The sequence below is a fragment of the Meles meles genome, chromosome X (assembly GCF_922984935.1).
Source record: "Meles meles chromosome X, mMelMel3.1 paternal haplotype, whole genome shotgun sequence".
NCBI classification, from domain to species: Eukaryota; Metazoa; Chordata; class Mammalia; order Carnivora; family Mustelidae; genus Meles; species Meles meles.
Window position 1 is genome coordinate 61,093,837 of NC_060087.1, and position 25,261 is coordinate 61,119,097.

The 25,261-nt window shown below is 40.6% G+C and overlaps 1 protein-coding gene across 5 annotated transcripts in view; it reads right to left on the reverse strand.

Annotated features, from left to right (window-relative positions):
• The window catches only part of HDAC8 (histone deacetylase 8), a 221,803-nt gene that overhangs the window by 62,303 nt on the left and 134,239 nt on the right, over positions 1–25,261 (reverse strand). The window lies entirely within an intron of this gene.

The window sequence follows — 25,261 nt, forward strand, 5'->3', positions numbered from 1 at the left end:
ATCCGTATAAGCACCCTATGAAGTAGGTGCTATATTAGCTCTGTTTTACAGATGAGGAAATCGAAGCACAGAGGGGTTAAATAATTTCCCCGGGTCATACAATTATCAAGTGGTGGGTGCATCTGGCTTCAGGAACCATGCTTTTACCCTTTACCCTTCCAAAAATTCTCAAAAACTAGGGGTGCCTAGGTGGCTCAGTGGATTAAGCCAGTGCCTTCGGCTCGGGTCATGGTCTCAGGGTCCTGGGATCGAGGCCCGCATCAAGCCCCGCATTGGGCTCTCTGCTCTCCCTCTCTCTCCTGTCTCCTGCTTCCCCCTCTGTCTCCCTGTCTCTCTGCCTACTTGTGATCTCTCTCTCTGTCAAATAAATAAATAAAATCTTTAAAAAAAATAAATAAAAAATAAAAATTCCCCCAAACTAAACAAAACAGCACAAAACTAAGTACACAAATGCTAAGGAAATGGGACGTGGGAGAATGAACACAATTGTGTAGTTATTACCCTGCCTGCCACTTTCTCTTTATACTTGCTATATCAGTCTGGGGATGGTGGCGAAGGCTTCATTCTGGAGCTAAGCTAGTGCTAGCTCAAAGTAAAACAGCAGGCACCTCTCTCTTGAGGGAATCAAAACCAAAACTCCACTCCCCCTTAAAACCAAAGCCAAACAAAACAAAATATCAGGCAGAGCAAAATGGGATAGGCCCAGCTGGGGGCATTGCAGGGCACACAGTCAATTTGAGCCTGTGTGTGAACTGGAATTTGCAGGAGTTAGCTAAGCCTAGTTCCTGGACTACAAAAGGTTGGGTTGGGGGTTGCTGGCAGCCAAACAGGGTAGAAAAATGAGACTGGGAGGAAAGAAGGCAAGTCTTTGCTTCTTTCTAAGGCAGAAGGAAACAGGTATCTGGTGCTTGAGGAGTGGGATAGTAGGATAAAAGGGAAGGATAAAGTAGGGAAGGGGATAGTTTTGTATTTCTCTTTCTGCTATAGTCTCTGGTTTAGTAGAATTACCCGCCCCCCCCCCCCCCGGCCGCTGCCAAGGTCCTCATCAAAGCAGATCCCAGGCTCCAGGTAAGTAACAGACAAGAAAACAGTGGGGTGGAAAGAGATGAAGATGGCCTTGCTGGAAAGAGAGTCTCAAGAGTAACAGTCAATCATTTGTGCAACAAAAAACACTGGGAGGCTGGGCAGTGCAGTGGTGAAGAACTCAGATTCCAGAGCCAGCCTACCTGGATTTCAATCCTGGTGCTGCCACTGATTCATTCTGCCAACATGGGCAATCCATCTGTGAAATGGGGATAATACTTGAATTGCTGGGGAGACAACTGTTGAGCATCTAAAGCACTTAGAACAGTGTCAGATACTTGGTAATCACTCTGTGAGTGTTTGCTATTATTACCATCATTATATCTCAGTACCTACTTGTTTCTAGGCACTGTGGTAGGAACTGGGGATGGACAGAAGTATCGAACACAGTTTTCACCCTTGTATTTAGTTTAGTTGGGGAAATAGATGAGGAAATGCCTTACAGTGCAGTATGATAAGGTCTCAGGTAATTCTATGTGTCGGGTTCTTAGAAAAGGAAGTGAATATGGAGGGGAGGGGTGGCCCGGGAGGAATTCACAGATGACATGGGAATTGGAGCTTGAAGGAAGAGTAGGATTTCATCAGGCAGCCATGTGGGAAGAAGGATTCTGGGTAGAAGGACTGTCTTGGTCAAGGGTATGGCTAGAACCATGGTTCAAGAGGTAGGGCAAGTATAGTGGGAAAAATAGATTAGGGCCCAATCTAGAAGGATCCTGCTAAGAATTTTAGACCTGTAAGCTCTGGGAGGTTGTGTGTGTGTATGAAGCAGGGGTAGCATGATTAAGACTGAATTGCTCAAAAATAACTGATATGAAGGATAGATTATGGATGGAAAAACTGGAGAGAGGGAAACCAGTTGAGCTGCCCTCATGGCCGCATCCCCAACCCCCACCTCCTCCTCCAGGGTTCCCTTTATCAATCAACCATTCACCCAGTTGCTTAAGAAAGAACCTTGAGGTCCTCCATGACACTTTCCTCTTTTTCACCCCTACATGTAATCTATCAGTAAGCCTTGTTGGTTCTACCCACAAGGTGCGTTTGAGATCTAGATTACCACAACAGCCTCCTAACTGCTCACTCTATTACCACTGGAGAGTTTTCTCTAATCTACTGTCTATCCAAATGCCAGAGTGATTAAATATGCATGTACACACACACACACACACACACACACACACACACACACACGCACACACACACACACACGTTAGGGACTGGACTGTGTCCCTCTTAAATTCATGTTAAACCCATAACCCCTCATGTGACTATATTTAGAATAAGGAAGCAATTAACATTAAATGAGGTCATAAGGGTAGAGCTCTCATCTTATAGGGTTAGTGTCCCTATAAGAAGAGACATCTGAGCTTGCCTGCATGCCGCCTCTCTCTCTCCTCTCTTTGTCTGTCTCTCTTCCTCTTTCTTTGCCCCTGTGTTCACTTACCCAGGAAAGGCTATGTGAGAACAATGTAAGAAAGTGGCTGTCTGGAAGCCAGTAAGAGAACTCTTACTAGAAACTGATGCTGCTGGACCTTGATTTGGGACAACTGGTCTCCAGAACTGTGAGAAAATAAATTCTGTTGTTTTAAACCTCCCGACCTGCGACATTTTGTTACGACAGCCAGACAGATGACTATCCACACACACCCATTACACACATACCTAACTGTGGTTTTCCCTTGCTTAAAACCCTTTCCTAGTTGCCTGTTACTTGGTGCTTGGAAGTGTACATCCTTGTCATGGCCTACAAGGTCTTGTGATAACTGGCCTCATGGCTCCCTTTCCAGCCTCACCCCCCATTTCCCAGCTCCGGTCCTTCGAAGGAGCACTGCTTTATTCTCACCCACAGCCTTCACACAGGGTGCTTCCTCCACCAGGAAAGCTCTCCTCTGGGCTCTCTGCCTACCTAGTTGCCTCCACTTGGACTTGAGAGCTCGGCCTGAATTCCACTGCAGTCGGGCTGCTGCTTTCCCAGATTAGGGCAACTTTCGATGTCATGTGCTTTCAACTTTCTCTACTGCTACTTGGTAGCACTCATCTTGGTTGGATTTAAATAATCGATTTGGTAAGTGAGTTGTTTAATGTTGTCCATTGACTAAAATGGAGTCACTTAGGTGCAGGATTCATGCCAACCTTTTCAGCCACTGGATTCCTGAGCACGTGGCACAGAGTAAGCACACATTACTTGTATGAATGAGTGAGTGAATGAGACTATTGCAATGGTCCAGGCGAGAGCTGATGTGGGTATGAACCACAGCAGTGACACTGGCTGTGTAGTGACACTACACAGTAGTGACACTACGGTGGCAATTGACAACTTGTTTCCCCCCCAAAGAGCTTCAAAGGCTATTCTGTATTCTGTATTTAGTATATGTGCTGCCAAAGCGAGCATTGTATTCTGTATTTAAAAATGTTAGTAGTGTCAGGAAAAAAAAATTTGGGGGGGGGGAGGGTGCCTGGGTGGCTCAGTGGGTTAAAGCCTCTGCTGTCGGCTCAGGTCATGATCTCAGGGTCCTGGGATCGAGCCCTGAGTCGGGCACTCTGCTCAGCGGGGGCCTGCTTCCTCTCCCCTCTCTCTCTCTGCCTGCCTCTCTGCCTACTTGTTTGTGATCTCTGTCAAATGAATAAATAAAATCTTAAAAAAATAATAACAATAAAAAGTTTTTAAAAAAGGAAAAAATTTAATTAAGCAGAGAAAAGTCATCTTCTCATGGTCCTAACACTTGGAGAGTGCTAGGGACTGGACTGTGTCCTCCCCCAAATTCAGTATGTTGGAGCCCTAACGTGCAGTGTGACTGTATTTGGAGATGGGGGAGAGGTCTTTGTAAGATACTTAGGTTTAGATGAGGTCACAAGGGTGGGATCCTCATGATGGGATTAGTAACCTTCTAAGAAGAGACATCAGAGAGCCTGCTCTGCCTCTCTCATTCCTTCCCATATGAGGACAGAGAACAAAGGCAGCTCTAGAATAGCCAGGAAGAGAGCCTTCACCAGAAACTGATCATGCTGGAATCTCCATATCAGACTTCCAGCCTCCAGAACCGTGAGAAAATAAATTTCTGTTGTTTAAGCTACAGAGTTTATGTTACATTGTTATGGCAGCCCAAGCTGACTAATATACTTCGCTCTGGCTTTGGCATTTGTCCTTGTTTATGTACTGTCTTGTGTAATTTTTCTCTAATTGTTTTTTGAGTCCAGCTTCTGCCTCCCCACTAGGCTAAAAGTTCCTAGAAGTCACGGACCATGTCCTTCAAATCACCAGAAGCATCTATGATCGAATTGGACACACAGAGCTAGTCAGTATGTGCTTATAGTAGGAACGGATGCAGTGGCTCAGGGAGACCTGCTGAGTGTTTATAGCTAGAAAAGGTTACTGTGACTCTGGAATTGGTGTCAGCTTTGTCACAGATGTCCTAAGTGTCTCTAAACAAATTAGGATATTTCCTGCTTTCTATCCACTTGTCTCTTCAGCTGTGGTGTATTTCTTCCCTCCCTTACGGAGTTTTGGTATGTCTTTCTATAATCTAGCATTTTCAGATCCTTTGTGAGGAAGCAGGATGACGAGGTTTTTTTTCTGAGTCAGAATGACCTGGGTTCAAAATCTTGCCTTGTCACTAATGCCTTGTCACAGCTGCCCTGCAAAGTGCATATGAGGATCGCTGTTCTAGGCATGAGGAAACTGAGCCTCTTGAGAGACTGGGTAAATTACCCAAGTCCCACTGCTATTTAGAAGATCAGAATCCCAAGCTGTTTGGCTCAAAAGCCCATGTTCTTTCTATGGAGTTACAGGCTCCAAAAGAGGATAAAGGTTAACAGCTAGAAAGAATAACTTCTTACACTGGATTTCACAAGACTCCATTCATCAGGGACAAAAGTCTTTGCCTTTCTTGGGGGAAAAAGAAAGCTGCCATCCTAATATTTAAAGTAATGTAAGGGCAGTTGCAATCAGACTTTTAAAAGGGACCATGACCTCAAAAAGATTATGAGCCATTTTGCTAGGCTGAGGGTACCATGGTGGCTATCTTCTTTACTTCTATATCCTTAGAACTTACTGCTGTGCCTGGCTCTAAGAGACACTCCACAACTATCTGTAGGAAGAATTTACCCAGTGCAGAGGGCAGGGGCTGAAGGACGGTACATCCTGTGGCCTGGTGCTGGGACCTTTAGAAAAGTGTAGCTAGGGGCACCTGGGTGGCTCAGTGGGTTAAAGCCTCGGCCTTCGGCTCAGGTCATGATCCTGGGATCGAGCCCCATATCGGGCTCTCTGCTCAGCAGGGAGCCTACATCCTCCTCTCTCTCTGCCTGCCCCTCTGCCTACTTGTGATCTCTGTCTGTGAAATAAATAAATAAAATTAAAAAAAAAAAAGAAAAGTGTAGCTATAGAGACTAGGCCAGAGAGAGCCAGTCACGTAGCTGCCACTGTTTGCAACTGAAAAAGGATATTTCTGACACATTTTTAGATTCACAGTGAAACAAGATTCCCTGGTGGGAATTTCCCCAAAGACAGGATCTGAAAACCCAACCAGAGGGTTACAAGTGTACTTGTATATAATTCACAAATGGTTTGTGTCTACCTACACATCTTTGTCATCTATTCCCTAGTGACTTTCAAGGCAAAAATTTAATACTGCCCTAAAGGTTACTACATAATTTATGAAAGTAGTAAAAATTTATCCTCTCTTTTTTAACCAAAAAAGAATAGGCAGTACCATGTCACGCTGTCAAGGCTGTTCAGTGCAGACAACTCGTATCTTCATTATTGTCATAGAAAGAGTTTGATCGATCATGTTTAGGTACCACTATAAAACCTGTTTATTTATTTTTTAAAGGTTTTATTTATTTATTTGAGAGAGAGAGAGAACGAGAGAGAGTGCCCAAGACGGGGGAGGGTCAGAGGGAAAAGCAGACTCCCTGCTGAGCATAGGCCCGACTCAGAACTCAATCCTGGGACTCCAGGATCATGGCCTGAGTCAGAGGCAGTCGCTCAACCAACTGAGCCACCCAGGTGCCTAGGTTCCACTATGAAATTTAAAATGTGAGGTGTACTTATCCATATTAGCCAGTATCACTGAAGTCCCTGGGACATCAACCCCTATCTCATCAACACGAGGACTAGCCTGTTCAAATGGCACTTCATGGGCTTTCAGTTACATAGAGGCTTTTCAGATAGGAAGCTCTGTTACTGAGGATTCATAGCAAGGCAGTTGTCTCTGCTTCTTGTAAACACAATTAAGGTCCAGTAGCAGAGACATACTTCTTGAGAGTTGAGGAGGCTGGGGTGACAGAGAGCAGAACTGTGAACACCCATTCCTAAGCCATAGGCAGAAGTTTTGCTTTGTAAGCTGATCCTTGATAGAGGAGCAATTTATAAATGGAAAAAGATATGGGATTCATCATTCAGCAAGCATTTACGGAGAGCTTGCTATGTGCAAGATACTAGATAAGCATCACAGCTTAATAAGGAGAACTTTCAAACCTATCAGGATTTTCTCGTCATTGCCTTAAAATATCATGCCCTATATTTAAAAATGGCAATGTAATCATGAGAAAAAAATCCAAACTCAACCTCAGTACAACTTATATTTGTCCTCTCAAGTGACGGTAAAAAGAACTTTCCAACATGCTTTAATGAGCTTTTGCACATGCTGTTCCCTCTGCTTGGAATTCTCTTTCCTTCTCTCCTGTCTGCCTGGTGAAATCTTAACCATCCTCTAAGGTACAGATCAAGTATCTCCTCTGTGACCCTTCCTGATGCACTTCTGAGAGAATTAATCGTTCTTTCCCCTGCACTCACAAGGCCCTTCACGGGGAACCTCTACTCTCAAACTCCACTGTAATTTTTTTTTTTCTTTCTCACACTTTACGCTGAGCTCTGTAAGTCAGGAAACACTTCTGATTCATCTTGGTATTCCCAGTACCATGCCCATATGTAGCAGTAGTCAGTAAGTTATCAGTGAAATTCCCTGACCACTTCGAAAAACAGATCTAGTTACACACTACAGAGAATGTTCTAGAAACCTAACAAGACTTTGCACACAGTGTGCACTTAATGAAGGTCTGCTGACTTTATAGTAAGAGTGGTGGTGCTTCTCTTAGGCAAAGGCTATAGATAGCAATTCTTGCTAGCCCCTTCATGGCACCACACAGCAAGCACCAGCCCTACACAGACAGACATCATGGTGATGTTCCAGGCACAGAATGGTACACGTGCCCCAAACCGTCACCACCACTGGCTTGCTAGAGGGCATAAAATGCCCCATTATTAGTTATTTCTTGGGGTTAAGGCATTTGTTACAGAAGTTCCCTGTTGGATTGTTTTCAGACAAGACAAACACATCAAAAGACCCTTGGAAAGACTGCACCTTTCAGAGGACCTGTAGGTCATTCATGCCCCTCGTCTTCCAACCATAATCTGTAGTCCAGAGAGAATTCAGAACACACAGAAAGGTCCTAAAAAGAAGTCAAGACTGAGCCCAATTTAAATTGTACCTCATAATCATAGTAGACAATCCCTGTCAGAGAATTCCAAATTTTGGTGTTTGTGAAGTCTTGTGAGGCACAAATTTAAAGAATTTTAAAAAGATGGGTAAACATGAACATTTGTTTTGTATAATGGCACTAAAACATTTTACATATATATACATATATTTTCAAATACATATATATGTATATATATATTTGCAAAATCTTACTATGTTTCTCTGGTTGTGGGAGAGAGTACAAACCCTTTTTTCTGTTCTGACAGGGGATCTGTAGAAGAAAACTCATTTTGTACCCTGAAAGTTCTACATTCATGGGAAATATATCTATCTCATAGATTTTCACTATGTAAAGACCAAATACTTTTTTTTTCCAATGTGGGTACAGAATGGTCAATTACTCCCTTGTGAGCTGGAAACCAGTTAGGCAGACACCAGATTTGCTGAGCATGTTAGTGAAGAGTAATTGAGATGATCCTTCCCTGATTTTCGAAAACAGGATTTTTTTTTTGACTCATCAATCACTTAGGGAATTCTTATTCAGTGTAAGTAGTTTAACAAATTGGGTAGAAGGACAAAGCTAAAATCTGTTGAATTTTGCCAGCACAAATAAGACTAGTCTGACTTTCTAATCATTGTTAGTGCTATTTGAACAGTAAGACAACCAAGAGTCCAGAGATAAGCAAAGTTCCTCCAACCCTCTTTTATCTCTGTTAGCTTGGGGATGGATGGGTGAGAGAAGGACAATGCCAACACAGGCAGAATTGTACAGTGAAGAAAGAAAAGGAGGGCCAGAACAGTGGGTAAAAAGTTAACTTACTTCACTTAGACCACCATATTAAAGCCAGATGTGTCGACAATGTTGGATGAGAAACACTATTGTTACTGATAGCGTGAACAACCTCCTTTGTTCTTTCCTCCCAATATAGTATCATTATGCCACGCAAGAAGTGTCATTTTATTTCATTCCACATGTAGCACATTCTCAACAAGCTGAACCGTTTCTAATCTTATGTAATTAGATAGGTCTTGCTACATCCCTTAGTTGAAGGATTTTATGAGCTGCCTTGTTCTGTCTCCCTTTTGGGACAGCTTCTTTGGGGCTGGAAACTAACATTTGCTAACATTTCTTTCCTTCTGGCACCTGTCAGCTGGATGGGCTCTGGGAAAAGGAGGACGGGGAGGGAAGGAGTGCAAAGTTCCTCCCCCTCCCATGCCCTGGTATTAGAGTCATCTTTGTTGCTACGTGGGGATTACTCTGTTCTGGAAAGTGCTATTAAGTACAAGCTCAAAATAAGCAATGGGCAGATGGGTGAACGGGAAGACAGAGTTCTTGTTTTCTAATTTAATTCATTACAAATTTCAAGTTCTTCTGTTTGTTAACAGTAGAGCCCGGGTGAGGTGCTAGCCACCGGAAGATGTCCTTTAACCTGGTCCAGGGATGTGAAGTGGCTGGGGTCTGGCTCATTGATCTCGGTGTCCAGTCACTGTGGGCAGAGCCTGTCACTGTAGGCAGTGACTACGACACAGCTACCTTCTCCTCACTACAGAGAAGAATCGTAAGGAGTCATCAGGTATCTGACATCTGAGCCACAGGCTGTATGAACACCACCAGGGCTTCTACTCCAATGCAGAAGTCATAGAGCACGTGGAAATTGAGAGTCTGTCCTTCAAAAACACTTTATAGCTCTCCCTCTCCCCCAACCCCCTGAAGCTCTCTTAGGGTCATTTCTTGACCATTTTGTGACGTCTCTGTGAGGTGGCTGACTGGCGAATGCTCTCCATGCATAGACTGGGAAATCCAAAATTAAGGCTCATTCCTACTTCCCTTCTTTGGGACTTGTGCATGATTGATGATATGCAGGGCCTACCCTCTCACCACAACATTCTGTGGTTTTTGTCCGATAATGAGAAAAGACAACTGAAGGAGTGCAGTCTACAACAAAAATGGGTGAGTGACAAGGCCACCTGACCCGCCACCCCCCTCGCCAGTACTTTACAGTTTATAAATTGCTTTCAGAGTGGTTCTTTCATGGCTAGGCACTGAACACTCCTATTTCACCAAAGCAACTGGACTGCAGAAATAAGAGCCAGGGTGCTGGCACAGTCGTGGAGGCCCTGGATTTCTCACGCTGGTGGGGGTGGGGTGGGGCGGGCAGCGTGTGGATAAGCCCTTTGCCTTCCAGGAATAGTACTGCTCTGAGACTCCTCTGTAGACTGACTGGAACGGAGATTAAGCTCAGGGTTCTCTTTGCATTCCATTTAGCAGTTTGCTCATGCTTCCCCTGCAGATCAGGCTCAAGAATTCTCTGCCAGCTGAGAATCTGAATGTTGCTTTGGCTGGAAGACAGTATCTTATTTATTCACATAAATCCCCTCCTCTTCTTGTCCCTGATCATTTTCACCCTAAAATGGGAAGGGGGGGCAAATTATGGAAGCGCTTGGGGACTGGACTGCAGCCACCCTTGGTAATCTTTATTCATCTTTGAGATTCTCACCAGCATCAACTCAACAACAGTGACTCACCCAGAGTAACACATAGTTTCTCTTTCCTTTAGAAAAGCCATTCCTCAAAAGCGCTGCTAAGAAAAACAAAACAAAACAAAACAAAACAAAACTACAACTCAAGGGAGACAAAAAGCGCTAAGGGCAAAATATTGCTTCAACAAGCCTGGAAGATTTCGAAGAGGGAGAGGGTGATCATTTCAAGTGAGGAAAAAGTAGCTTGTACATTTTATTTTCCATTTCCTTTCCAGTTCCAAACTTGAGACTTAAACATCTTTCAGCCAAAGGAAGTTATGACAGAGGAAGTGAGGTGATCCGAGCCCCAGCTCACTACCTGCAACTTCCCAGGAGCTCAGAGAGGTTTGCAGCTCAGAGGGGTGGAAGGGAGACAAACAGCGGGAAGGAATACGAATGAGAAGCAGCTGGCCCAAATGCCAGGGCCCCTCAGCTCATTCTAGCCAGTTGTATAGACAGCTGTCTCTTTAATTTAACCCTTGGTCCATTCCCCAAATGACAAAGCTCATTTGGCTTATGCAAGTCTCCTTTGATAGAGATAGTGGCTGTTTAAAGCAGAAAAAGATGCAGAGGTAAGGGAGGTTACGTGGGGGAAAACTTGACAGAGACATTTTTTCCACTGCCAACAGACACAGAAGGGAGGACGCCTGAGGGAGGCTTACGTAGAAAGAGATAAACCCCTCCGTAATCAAAGGTAGTCTGGAGGAGGGAGAATGGGCTACACAGGCTTGGGGACACTTGGCTTCTACTTCTATTTATATTCTCAAGGCTAACTGTGTAAATGGGAGTTTCTTACTGCAGAACAGCCAACTGTAGATGCACGTTGGTTTGTTTTTTTCCACACTACGAAGAGAGCCAATTCAGCAATACTTTCAACAACTCCGATCGATAGAGAGGAGCTTAATTATTCACCAACCTGGAGACCAGGAGTGTAGATACGCAAAGCATTTTCCCCTCAAGTGGACTTAAATCGCAATCTTTGAGTGTTTCCAAGGGCAGCGACTTTAAACTGCATTCTAGTTAAACCCGGAAGAGGACTGGGGAGGAATGTGAGCCTGAAGCAGGGAAGTGAATTGCCCAGGGTCACATGAGCTACTGGGGATGCCATTAGAAAGCAGTGGCCTCTCTTTTAACAAGCCCCGCGTGTTCTGTCCACCCTCCCACCAGCCCACCCTCAGAGACCCCCAGATGTACCCACTGGGGCAAAGTCTGTGCTTTGCTCCTGGCTATTTCCACTGCTATCTCATGACGGTGCTGGCAGGCTCGGTGGCTAAGCATATCCTTGGTCATAAGAGGAGGAGTATTTCCTCCTAAATTCCTGACCTAATGGAGGAAGAGCCATATTCCTGTCTGCAGCCTGCCTTTGGCTCCATGGCCCGGCAGCAAGACAAGACTGGGGAGGCACAAAGGCAGCCCTGGCACTGTGAACAGATGAGGCTGCTTACAAGAGTCTTTTTCTCTTTAACAGGACCCAGCCTGAAAGCTTCAGGAGAGAGTTCTTCTCCAGTCTTCATTTAAAGAAATGATGCAATTTCACAAAATGCTTAATATATGTAAATCATAGCTGTATGCAATTTCTACATGAAAAATACTTAACACATAAGTTATGAAGCATAATAATAGGATAAACACCTGTGAGCCCACCATCCATCCACCTGGACAGACTAGTACCAAGTCCCACTGCGGCTCCCTGCAGGCTTCTCTCTGGCCCACCACCCTACCTACCCTTCTCCTGGAGGTACCCACTAGCACAACCTTTTAAGTCACTCCCTGGGACACCTGGTGGCAGGGTGGGGGGGTGGGGTGGGGACTCAGTCATTAAGCGTCTGCTTTCAGCTCAGTTCATGATCCCAGGGTCCTGAGATGGAGTCCTGCATTATTAGGCTCCCCGCTCGCTGGGAAGCCTGCTTCTCCCTCTGCCTGGGGCTCGCTCTGCTTGTGCTCTCTCTCTCTCAGGCAAATAAATAAATAAATTCTCAAAAATAAAAAAAAAATAAAGAGACTCTACCATCTTGTATACAAATTATTAAAAAAAAAAAGTCACTCCCTTGCATTTCTTTGTAGACTTCCTACATACACAAGTAGCCCTAAACAATATACTCTTTAATTCTGCTTGCCTTTGAAGTGTAAATATGGGTACTGTACTAAAGTTTTCTGCAATTTTGCTTTTATTCAAAATTGTGTCTGAGAACCTTTCACATTGGGATGTGCTGCTGTGTTTCATTCATTTTCACCGATGCCTAGTACTTCGTTGCGTAAATCTCCCACAATAGAGACACACTGCTGCTGATGAACATCTGTTGCTTCTGGTTACTTTTTTGCTACCCTGAACAGTCTTACTCGAAACTTTCTTTACAATATACTTGCCCAAGTTTCTCCAAGGCCTGTTTCTAGGAGTGGAATCAAGGAGTTGTAAAGTATACGCATGTTCAAATTTTTTAGCTAATGCCAAATTGTTTCCCAGACTGGTTGACCAACACACATAAGTGTATGTAGTGTTCCACATTTTCACAAAGTGCTCCACATCCTCCCTAATGCTTCCTATTGTTTAATTTATTGTCTTTAATCTGGTGGGTTAAAATGGAATATTGTTTTGGTTTTCTTCGGGTCATTCAATGTGGTTTTAATTTGCATTTCCTCGATTACTAATGAAGTAAGCATCTTTTCTGAAGGATTTCCTCTTCTGTGAAAGGCTTGTTCATATTGTTTTGCCCACTTTTGCCCTGGATTTTCTTTTCTCTGTATCATTACATAAAGTTTGTATATTCCAAGTATTAATAAATTGCCAGTTACATATGAGTGCTAAGTATGTTCTTCTACTCTGTGACTTGTCTTTTCACCTTATGATTTTTGGTAAACAGAGGCCCTTCATTTTAGTGTAATTAAATCTATTACTCTTTTCCTTCAGGGATGGCACTTCTTACATTTCTTTCTAAAAATTCTCTGCTATCGCAAGATCACAGAGAAATTTTTCTTTTTTGCCCCAATGGCTTTATCATATTTTTTCATATTCATTTTTTATTGTGTTATGTTAGTCACTATACTGTACATCACTAGTTTTTGATGGAGTGTTCCAGGATTCATTGTTTGTGTATAACACCTAGTGCCCATTATAGCACGAGCCCCGTGATGGGTATAAAGGAGACATCTTTCTCTATCAGTGTTTCTTTGTGAGTGGGGAGGTGACTGGCATATAGGGTGTACTTATGTGGGCCTGCCTCTCACATTGCAGGACACTTAGTATCCCTGGACCCTGGGGACAGAATGAATGCCTTTAGTATCATTTCCATCATCATAACAACCCCAAACATCCCTATACATTTTCAAATGTTCCCTAGGTGGAGGTACTGCTGGTTGAAAAACCCCAAAGTATATTTTCTTCTAAAAGTTTGAAGTAGTTCATGCACTCAGAATTGATTTTTGTGTTTGATGTGCGGTGGGAATCTAATTTTATTATTTCTTTGTGGATAACCAATCTCCCCAACACCAGTTATTGTAGAGTTAATCCTTTCCCCCCCACTGATCTGCAATGCTACCTGTCATACATCAAATTTCCAAATAGGTATAGGCCTATTTTTGAGTTTTCTATTCTGCTCTCTTGGCCTATTTGTTAAACCTCTGTCTTAATATTACACTCTTTTAAGTACTATAGCTGTATTAGAAATCTGAATATCCAACAGAGTAAGTTTTTCTACTGTGCTGCTTCTTCAGGAATGCCTTGGCTTTGTCTTTGCACTCCTGTATAAATTTCATAACTGGCTCATCCAACTCCATGAAAAACCCTGCCGAGATTTTGACCGGAATAACACTGACTGTGGTTGATTCAGGGAGAAAGGATATATTTACAATATTGAGTAGCCCTACTTGTGAACAGGACACAGCTCTGCATTTCAATAGTTTTAGAACTTCCTCCATAAAGGATCTCTGGCACATCTTTTATTAGATTTTCTTCATAGATAACTTCTATTTTTATTGCTACAGTATCTTCTTAAAAAGGCATTTTTGGGGGCGCCTGGGTGGCTCAGTGGGTTAAAGCCTCTGCCTTCGGCTCAGGGCATGATCCCAGCATCCTGGAATGGAGCCCCACATCGGGATCTCTGCTCAGCAGGGAGCCTGCTTCCCCCTCTCTTTCTGCCTGCCTCTCTGCCTACTTGTGATCTCTGTCTGTCAAATAAATAAACAAAATCTTTAAAAAAAAAGGCATTTTTGGTTCTTGTTGTTGGTGTATGGAAATGAGACTTATCTGTCTACATTCTCTCCGAAATGTACTCCAATCAGACTTTTCCACTTAGCTCCATCGAAACTGCTCTTGGCAAGGTCACCCATGACTGTACTGTTGCTAACCCCAACGGTCAAATCTCAGTCCTCATCTCCCTTGGTTTGTCAGCAGCATATGATACAGTTGAGCACGACCTTCTCCTTAAAACACTTTCTTTACTTTGTTTCCAGGAAAGCACACAACTTTTGAATTTCTTCTTATATCACTGGTTTTTCCTCTCTCAGTTGTCTTTACTCATTCTTTCTCATTTCCCCAACACATCAATTTTGGACTGTCCCCAGGGGCCAGGCCTTAAACCTCCTCTCTTTTCTAGCTATCCACACTTCCTTGGTGATCCCATCCATTCTCATTGTTTTAAATTCTATCTATATGTTAACACCCAATTTTGCAATGCTAGTTCAACTCCCTGTCTGGATTTACCATTGTATGTGCTTCATGTATATATGTATATATAGGTATATACATACACACAGAGATGACTGATACACATACCCCCACACACACAAATGATATATATATATATATATATATGTGTGTGTGTGTGTGTGTGTGTGTGTGTATACATACAGATATATATATATTCCTTTGACCTACTGCAGTTCAACATGTCCCAACTGAACTCTAACGTACTACCTGAAACTGAGCCTCCCACAGTCTTCTCTACCTCAGTTGCTCACTCCCATCATTCCAGTTGCTCAGAGCAATATCTTTGAGTCCTTGCTTCCTCTTGCAGCACTCATGGTATGGCAGCAAATCCTCCTTACTCTACCTTCAAAATGTATATTCACTACACGTCTCATAATCTACACTGATACCACACTAGTTCAAGCCACCATTACCTTTGCAAAAACAGCTTTATTGAGGGGCGCCTGGGTGGCTCAGTCAGTTAAACATCTGCCTTCAGCTCAGGTCCTGATTCCAGGGTCCTGGGATCAAGCCCCATATAAGGTTCCCTGCTCAGTGGGGAGCCTGTTTCTCCCTCTCCTCTCCTCTTGTGTGCACTCTCTTTCTCTCTCTTTTGCAAATAAATAAATAAACAGCTTTTTTGAGATACAATCTGCATACCATATGATTCACCCACTCAGTGTACAAGTCAATGTCTTTGGTATATTCACAGCGTATGGGCCCATTGCTACTAATTTTGTATTTTTGTTGCCCCTAAAAGAAACAAATATTCATTAGTGGTCTCTTTAGCCCCTCACCTCATGTTGCCCTAGGCAACCATTAATTTACTTTTTGTCTTTATAGATTTGTCTATTCTGAACATTTCACATGGAGTCATATAATATATGGTCTTCAGGTACTTCATTCCTCTTTATTGCCAAATAATTCCCACTGTATGGATATATCATGTCTTATTTATACATTGATCAGTTGATGGACATTTGGGCTATTTCCACTTTTTGGCTAATATGAATAATGCTGCTATGAACATTTGCTTACCATTTTTTTGTGTGGACATATGTTTGCATTGGGTATATGCCTAGGAATGGAATTGCTGAATCATAACGTAACTCTACGTTTAGTCTTTTGAGGAATTACCAGCCTGTTTTTCAAAGCAGCTGCACCATTTTACGTTCCCACTGGAGATGTGTGTGGCTTCCATTTCTCCATATCTTTGTTATCGCTTGTTATTATCTATCATTTTTACTGCAGCCATCCTAGTGGGTATGAAGTGGTATCTTGTGGTTTGGATTTGCATTTCTAAAAGGATTAATGTTGTTGAACATCTTTTCATGTCCTTATTGGTCATCTGTATATCTTTTTGTATCTACTTCTTATCCAGATCCTTTGCCTATTTTTAAATTGAATTATTTGTCTTTTATTATTGAGTTATAAGGATTTTTTTTTATATTCTAGATACAAGTCCTATGTCAGATACATGATTTGCAAATATTTTCTCCCATTCTAGGAGTTGTCTTCCCATTTACTTGAAGATCTCATTTGTAGCACAGAAAAATTTTAATTTTGATGAAGTCCAATTTATCTTTTTTTTTTCTTATGCTGCTTATGTTTTTGGTATTGTATCTAGGAAGCTATTGCCTAATACAAGGTCATGAAGGCTTATGCCAATGTTTTCTTCTAAGAGTTTTATAGTTTTGGCTATTATGTTTAGACATTTGATACATTTTGAGTTAATTTTTATATGCGATGTGAAGTAGAGATCTAACTTCATTCTTTTGCATGTTGTCTCAACATCATTTCTGTGATTTCTGAAAAGACTATTTTTTCTTGTACTGAGTTGTCTTGGCACCCTTGTCAAAAGTCAACTGACCATAAATATGAAGGTTTGTTTATGGACTCTCAATTTTATTCCTTTATTTCTCTATCTATCCTCATGTCAATACCACACTATTTTGATTACTTTAGCTTAATGTTTTAAGTTTTGAAATAAGAAATAATTATCTCATAAATTTATTAGGAATGTTCTTTTCTTTTCTATTTTTTTGGAAGAGTTTGAAAGGATTGCTTTTGATTTTTCTTTAAACATTTGGTAGAATTCACCAGTGAAGCTATCTGGTCTTGTACCTTTCTTTGGTGGGAGGGTTTTGAACATTAATCCAATCTGTTTAATTATTACAGATCTCTGCAGAGTTTCTATTTCTTCTTGAGTCTTCAGTTTTGGTTGTGTATGCCTTTCTAGGAATTTTCTCATTTCATGAGGTTATATGATTTGTTGGCACACAATTATTCATAGCATTCCTTTTATAATACTTTTTTTACAAAAATTTTTTCTTGTGATGAGGACTTTTAAGATCTACTGTCTTAGGAACTTTCAAATATGTAATACAGTATGATTAAATATAGTCACCATGCTGCAAATTGTATCTCCATGACTTATTTATTTTATAATTGGAAATTTTTACCTTTTGACCCCCTTCACCCATTTTGTCCAACCCCCTCCTCCTTTGGCAACCACCAATCTGTTCTCTGAGTTTTTAAAAAAAGATTCCATGCATAAGTGAGATCATATGGTATCTCTTTTCCTCTTTCTGACTTATTTCACTTAGCATAATGCTTTCAAGTTCTATCCACTGTGTTGCAAATGGCAAGATTTCATTCTTTTTAAAGGCTGAATAGTATTCCTACATGCACGAGCTTGCACATGTGCGGATGAACAACCTAAGTGTCCATTGATGGATGAATGGATAAAGAACATGTGATACATATATTCAAATTAGCATATTAATTTTCTTCAGATAAATACCCAGAAGAATACCCATGAGTTGCTAGATCAAATGGTAGTTCTATTTTTATTTTGAGGAATGTCCAAGCTGTTTTCTGTACCAACTTCCATTTCCACTGAGAGTGCACAAGGGTTTCCTTTTCTCCACATTCTAACACTTGTTATTTCTTGTCTTTTTGATAATACATCCTAACAGATGTGAGGTGGTATTTCATTGCAGTTTTGATTTGCATTTCCCTGATGATTAGTGATGTTGAGCACTCTTTTTTTGGGGGGGGCAGGTACCTGTTGGCCATCTCTATGTTTTTGGAAAAAATGTCTATTCAGATTCTCTGCCCATTTTTTAATCAAATTGGGCTTTTTTGGGGCTATTGAATTGTAATATGATCATTTTTATTTCTGTAAAACTGGTAGTAATGCTTTGACTTTCATTTCTGATTGTAATAATTTGCACTTGTGTCTTTATTCCCCTGGTTCATCTACTTAAATGTTTGTCAATTTTGTTGATACTTTCAAATAATAAATTCTGTTTTCATTTATTTTCTGTTTTTTTTCCTATTCTCTAATTCATTTATTCTCTTAGTCTTTTTAAAAAAGATTTTATTTATTTATTTACTTATTTAACACAGAGAGAGAGAGAGAGAGAGAGAGCAAGCATAAGCACAGGCAGAAGGAGGGAGAAGCAGGCTCTTCGCTGAGCAAGGAACCTGATGTGGGGCTTGATCCCAGGACCCTGGGATCATGATCTGATTCAAAGGCAGAAACTTAACTGACTGAGCCACCCAGGTGTCCGCACCTCCTCCCAAGTCTTTTTAATATCCTTTCTTCTGTTTGCTTTGGGTTTAGTTTGCTCTTCTTTTTGGGGTTTCATAAAAGTGAAAGGTTACGTTGTTGATTTGAGATATTTTTTTTATTTTTTATTTTTATTTATTTATTTGACAGAGAGAGATCACAAGTAGGCAGAGAGGCAGGCAGAGAGAGAGGAGGAAGCAGGCTCCCTGCTGAGCAGAGAGCCCGACGCGGGACTCGATCCCAGGACCCTGAGATCATGACCTGAGCTGAAGGCAGCAGCCTAAACCACTGAGCCATCCAGGCGCCCCGAGATATTTCTTTTTAATATAGGGGTTTATAGCTACAAATTTCCCTCTGAGCACTGCTTTGGCGCATCCCAGAAGTTTTGGTATGTTGTTTCTTCATTTTCACTCACCTCAAAGTATTTTCTTTCTTTTTTTAAAAAAGATTTTATTTATTTATTTGAGAGAGAGAGTAAGCAAGAGAGTGAGCACAAGGAGGGCGAAGGGCAGAGGAAGAGGGAGAAGCAGACTCTCCTGCTGAGCAGGGGGCCCAACAGAGGGCTCAATCTCAGGACTCTGGGATCATGATCTAAGCCGAAGGCAGATGCCTAACTGACTGAGCCACTCAGGTGCTTCTCAAAATATTTTCTAACTTCCCTTGTGATTTCTTCTTTGATCCATTGGTTATTGAGGTTTCTTAATGTTAGTACCGTTTAATTTCCACATATTTGTGAATTTTCAATTTCCTTTTGTTATTGATTTCTACTTTCCTTCCATTGTGGTCAGAAAACATACTTTGTATGATTTCATTCCTTCTATGGTTTATGACACAGCTGCTATTTCTCAGCGGAGTATTCTTAGATGAATGTCAGGTCTAGTTAAGTGTTGTTGAAGTATTTTATTCCCTTGATCTTCGCCCTGGTTATTCTATCCATTATTGAAAGTGAGTATGGAATTCTCAAATTATTATTGTTTGTCTATTTCTCCCTTCCACTCTATCTGTTCTGTCAAGTATTGCTTCATACATTTGGGGGCTTTGTTAGGTGCATGTTTTTATAATTGTATCTTCCTGACAGATTGACCCATTTATCATTATTCCATCAACTTTGTTCCCATCCCTCTCCTTTATGTTGTTATTGTCAAGTATATTTTATTTCTGTATATTACAGTCCCAACACTTTTATGCAATTGCCTTTTAAATCAGTCAAGAGAGGAAAGTGGAAGAAATATGCAATTATATGGTCTTTTCTAATCATTCACATAATTACTTTCACCGGATTTCTTTGTTTTTCGTATGGATTCATATTATTGTCTGACATCACTTCCTTTTAGCCTCGAGAAAATTTAGTATTTCTTTTAAGAAAGGTATGCTAGCAGTAAATTCTCTCAGGGTTTTTTTTTTTTTATTTGGGAATATCTTTATTTCAACTTCATAACTGCTCAATATATAATTCTTAGTGCTTTTTGAAAAATTTTCAATGGTTTGACTATTCCATCCTATTGCCTTCTTGCTTCCATTGTTTTTTTTTTAAATAGGAAGTCAGTTATTAATATTATTGGGGTTCCCTTGTATGTAATGAGTCTTTTTCTATTCCTGCTTTCATGATTTTCTCTTCGTCTTTCAATATTTTACTGTGATGGCTCTGGGTATGATCTTTTTTTCTTTACTCAGAATTATTTGAGTTTCTTGGGTGTATAGATTGATGTTTTTCACTAAATTTGAGAGGTTTTCAGCAATTATTTCTTTGAATATCTTTTTCTGTCCTTTTTGTACTCCTCTTTTTCTAATACTACCATTATGCATATGTCGATGCACTCAGTTGTATCCCACATTTCTTTGAGGCTCTGTTCATCTTCATTTTTTTCTCTGTTCTTCAGATTGCATAATTTCTTTCGCTATGTCTTCAAGTTCATGGGTTCTTTCTTCTCCAACTCAAATCTACCATAGACCTCCTTCTAACAAATTTTTATTTGTTATTGTACTGTTCAACTCCAGAATATCCCTTTGGTTCTTTTTATAATTTCCATCTCTTTATTGATAACCTATATATGTTGAAACATTGCCATCATACTTCCCTTTACTTCTTTAAGCATGGTTATGTTTGGTGCTTTGAACATACTTATAAGAACTCCTTTAAAATCTTTGTTTGCTAAGTTTACTGTCTGAGCCTCTTCAAAGACTGTTTTTAGTGCTTCTCTCTCTCTTTTTTCTCTGTGTATGAGTCACACTTTCCTGTTTTTTTTTTTGCATGTCTTGCAATTTTTTGTTGAAACCTGGACATTTGAGATAATATATGGCAGGAAGTCTAGGATACTGATTCCCCACCTCATCCCAGGGGCGGTAGTTATTAATTGCTTGTTTTTTGTTTAATACCTTGAATGAACTTTGTGAAGTTTATCCTCCCTGAAGTGTGAAGCTTCTGATGTTTCTGCTCAGATTTCCTCCCTTTTAAAAAAAAAATTTATCTATTCATTTGTCAGAGAGAGAGAGAGAGAGCACAAACAGGGGGAGCAGCAGGCAGAGGGAGACAGAGAAGAAGGCTCCTCAACTGAGCAGGGAGCCTGATGTGGGGCTTGATCCCAGGACCCTGGGACCATGACCTGAGCCAAAGGCAGATGCTTAACCAACTGAGCCACCCAGGCACCCCCTTCTCCCTTGTTTTTTTTTTTTTTAAAGATTATATTTATTTATTTGACAGACAGAGATCACAAGTAGGCAGAGAGGCAGGCAGAGAGAGAGGAGGAAGCAGGCTCCCTGCTGAGCAGAGAACCCGAGGTGGGGCTGGATCCCAGGACCCTGGGATCATGACCTGAGCCAAAGGCAGAGGCTTTAACCCACTGAGCCACCCAGGTGCCCTTCTCTCTTGTTTTTTCTTTTAGCCTGACTATACTGGGTTGGCACAAGCCACTTATCATCAAGGTTTTGCTTAAGCCTCCTAAACTGGTTCAATTTTTAACCTTAATCATTGGATCTTTGTGGTTTGGAGGCTGCTTTCATAGTTCAGGGAGTTTATACTTTTTGCCCCCTGTTCAACCAGGGACTAGCAGAGTAAAAACTAAAGTTCTTAAGGTAATCTACATGGCCTTACATTTCTGGCTCCCTGTTTAATCTCTGACCTCATCAACTACTACTCTTCCTCTCATTCACTCAAATCCAGACACTCTGTACTTGTTTTTCATCCAACAAGTCAGGCACACTCCCAATACTACCCTTGTGTGGTTTTGGTATTAAGGTTATATTAGTCTCACAGAATGAGGTTGGAAATGTTCTTTTTTCCCCTACTCTTTGGAACAATTTTCACAATATTGGAATTAATTCTTTTTTGAATATTTGACAAAACCATCTAGACTTAGTGATTCTCCTTCTGAGAATATTTTAACTATTGACTGAATTTATTTAATGGTTATATAACTACTCATGTTTTCTATTTCTTTTTGAATCAGTTTCGGTAGTTACCTTTTTTTATCTTTTTTTGGTCTACACTTTAAAATTTTTTAAAAATATTTTATTTATTTATTTGTCACACAGAGAGAGATCACAAGTAGGCAGAGAGGCAGGCAGAGAGAGAGGGGGAAGCAGGCTTCCTGATGGGCAGAGAGCCTGATGTGGGGCTTGATCCCAGGACCCTGAGATCATGACCTGAGCCGAAGGCAGAGGCTTAACCCACTGAGCCACCCAGGTGCCCTAACTTTATCTTTCTATTTAACATTTCTTCTTATAGCTCAGAAATTCCTTTTTGGATAATTTTCCTTATTTAGTAACAAATGGTGATAACGTTAAAAAGTTTTTAATATTAAAATGTGTTCATGTTGCCTTTATCCTCTCTAAGATAAAAATTATTTTCTCTAAGCATTTTCAACTTTATATTCTAACCTGGCTTCCATTGTTGCTATTAGTCTAATTGCCATTCTTTTGTACATGATTGGTCTTTTCCTTCCAGCTTCTTTTAAGATTTTTATCTTTGTCTCTGGTGTTTTGCAGTTCAATTCTGTGGCATGTAAATATTAGTTTCTTTTGCTTATCTTATCTGGAATTTCTTAGGCTTCCTGAATGTTCAGATTGTTGCTTTTTGAAAATTTTGGACATTTTTCAGCTATGATTTATCTGAACATTTCTTCCCCTCTTTCTATTATTTCTTTTTAGAATTCTAAAGAGATTTGTGTTGGACCTTCTTGCCCTACCTTCTTTATTTCTTAATCACTTATATTTTTATCTCTTTGTATCTCTGTGTATATTCAGTGATTTTTTTTTAGATCTATTTTTCAGTTTCCTAGTTTCTCTTCAACTGATGTGTAAACCTTCATTGAGGTTTCTAAGGTCAATTATATTTTTCATTTCTAGTTATTATATTTTGTTTGTTTTTCAAACCTAGCTGGTTATTTATTTACTTTTTTGTCTCTTGCTCTTTGCTCTATACTTTCATTTCTTTAAATGTGCTTAACATATGTATTTTATATTCTGTATATAATTTCAATATCTAAAATCTTTATGGGTCTGATTGTTTTATTTTCCCCCCCTGTTGATTTCTCCCCACTGGTAGCTGGTTTTCTTGTGTAAACTGTGACTCAGTTGTGAAGTGGTGCCTGTCAGAACTCTCTGAGGGATTTCCATGAGGCCTGGAAGAAAGGCTGCTTTCTCCCATGAAAGATTTCCATTCGACTTTTCCTGGTGCTTGAGGTATCACAGACTTATGTCCACTTTAAATTTTAATTCTTGGCTTGTGGCGTTTTGGGCTATTCACATGATACATATTAAGACTCCAAACTCAGGTGCCACGAATTCTCAGGAAGGTATGTTTTTATTTTTAATTCCACCTAAGGCTAATACTTAGACAAAAAACTTTCCTTATTGGTGATTCCTTCCCTCCAGCTCTAGACTTGTGCTGTCAAATCACTAGCCACACATAGCATAAGTTGATTTAGGTTTAAATCAACTGAAATAAAATAAAAATTTAGTTCCTCAGTTTCACTAGCCACATTTCAAGTGCTCAGTAACCACATGTGGCTAGTGACTGCCAGATAGAGGACATTTCTATTATCAGAGAAAGTTTTATTGAATACTGCTGCTTTAGAACATTTTGATCTACATATGCTTCCAGGGTGTGTGGCAGCTTCAGAGCTAGGTTATACATCCTCGAACAAACTCTTGGCAGTTTGTGTTTTTAGTCTGTATGCTCTCAAAGATGTCTAAGTCCTAATCTCTAGAACCTGTGAATATGCTACCCTGTAGACGTGATTCATTTAAGTATCTTGAGATAGAGAGATTATCCTGGATTATATAGGTGAGTTCAATGTAAACACAAGTGTCCTCATAAGGGAAGTAAGAAAGCAGAAAAGACACAGAGAGGTGATGTGGTAATAGAAGCAGAGGTTTGAGTGATGCACTTTGAAGATGGAGGAAGAAGGCACAAGTCAGGGAATGAAGGAGGCCTCCAGAAGCTGGAAAAGGCAAGGAACCAGATTTTTCCCTAGAACCTCCAGAAGCAATGTAGTCCTGTGACCATTTTAGATTTCTGGCCTCGCAAACTATAAAAGAATAAATTTGTGTTGGTTTAAATCATTACGTTTGTGATAATGTTACAGTTGTGATAAGAGACTGAAACAAACTATGAAAGGGGCCAGTTAAGAAAGGCTTTGTTTTAATATACCAGAAACATGTGTCTGCCTGATGGCACTAAGTTATCATTTTAACATCTCATTTCCCCTTCCTATACTTCTATTTGGCTCTAAGGGTACAAGGCCCATGGCAAACAGAAATTTTAAGAGGAGAATGATATAGGAATCTATACTCTCATTCATTTATTCAATAAATATAAATATATACTGAGCACTTATCATGTTGCAAGCACTGCTTTTGGTGCATGACATATGTTAATGAATAAGAAAGAAAAATTTCTGTCCTCAAGAAGCTAAAATTCTAGAGGAGGGGCAGATTGATGAACAATAAACATAATAAATAAGTAAATTACACAGTATGTTGGCAGATGATTAGTGCCACAGGTGAAAAAAAAATAGTAAAGGGGTGATTGTGAGTGGCCGGGGGAGAGGATGAGCAGCTGTAGTATTAAATACGGTAGTCAGGGTAAGTCTCATTGAAAAAGCAGCAACTGAGCAAAGATTTGAAGAAGTGAGGGGGTTTGTCATGCGAATATCAGGGGGAAAACCATTCTAAGCAGAGGGAACATCCAGTGCAAAATACTGAAGTGGGAGTGTGCCTGGTACCTTCCAAGAACAGTAAGACCAATGTGGTGGAAAACAGAGTAGTAGGAAATGAGGTCAGAGAAGTTACAGAAGCCAGATCATGTAAGGCCTTGTCGGCCATTGCAGGGACTTAAGTTTGACATTGAGAACGACCCCTGAGTTTTTGGGTAGAGAAGTGTACAATTAGTATAAGTCTCAGAATACATAGGAAAAGATATAGTTATTATAGAATGAATAAGTTTCTAGGTGCTTTGAGTGGCAAGCTGACTTGGTTCTGAGTACTGCACTTTTTATATCCACTAGTTTCCTGGACTTATCTACTTGTATATTACTGAATCAAACTCAAATTGCTCTAAAATAAAGTCATGATTGTCCATCCTAAATCCTTTCCTCCTCTTCTGTTCCCTGTCCCAGTTAAGGCTATCCGACTGGAAATCTTGGAGTCATCTGATTCTGCTTTCTCCCACCTTGTTATGTCAAAGTAGATTCCCAGCATTGTCAGTTTTACTTTTAGATATGTCCTCTTCTCTGTTCACTCTGCCTTTACCTTGGTTCAAACTCTCATCGGACCATTGCAGTCACCTCCACAGTTCTATAACCTGTCTACCACCTTCACTGTAGCTACCACAGGGCCCAAAGTGATCATATCACCCCCTCTTTTAATGATCTCTACTGGTTCCTACTGCTTATAGAATCTCCTCCCAACCTCTCCCCCAGTCTC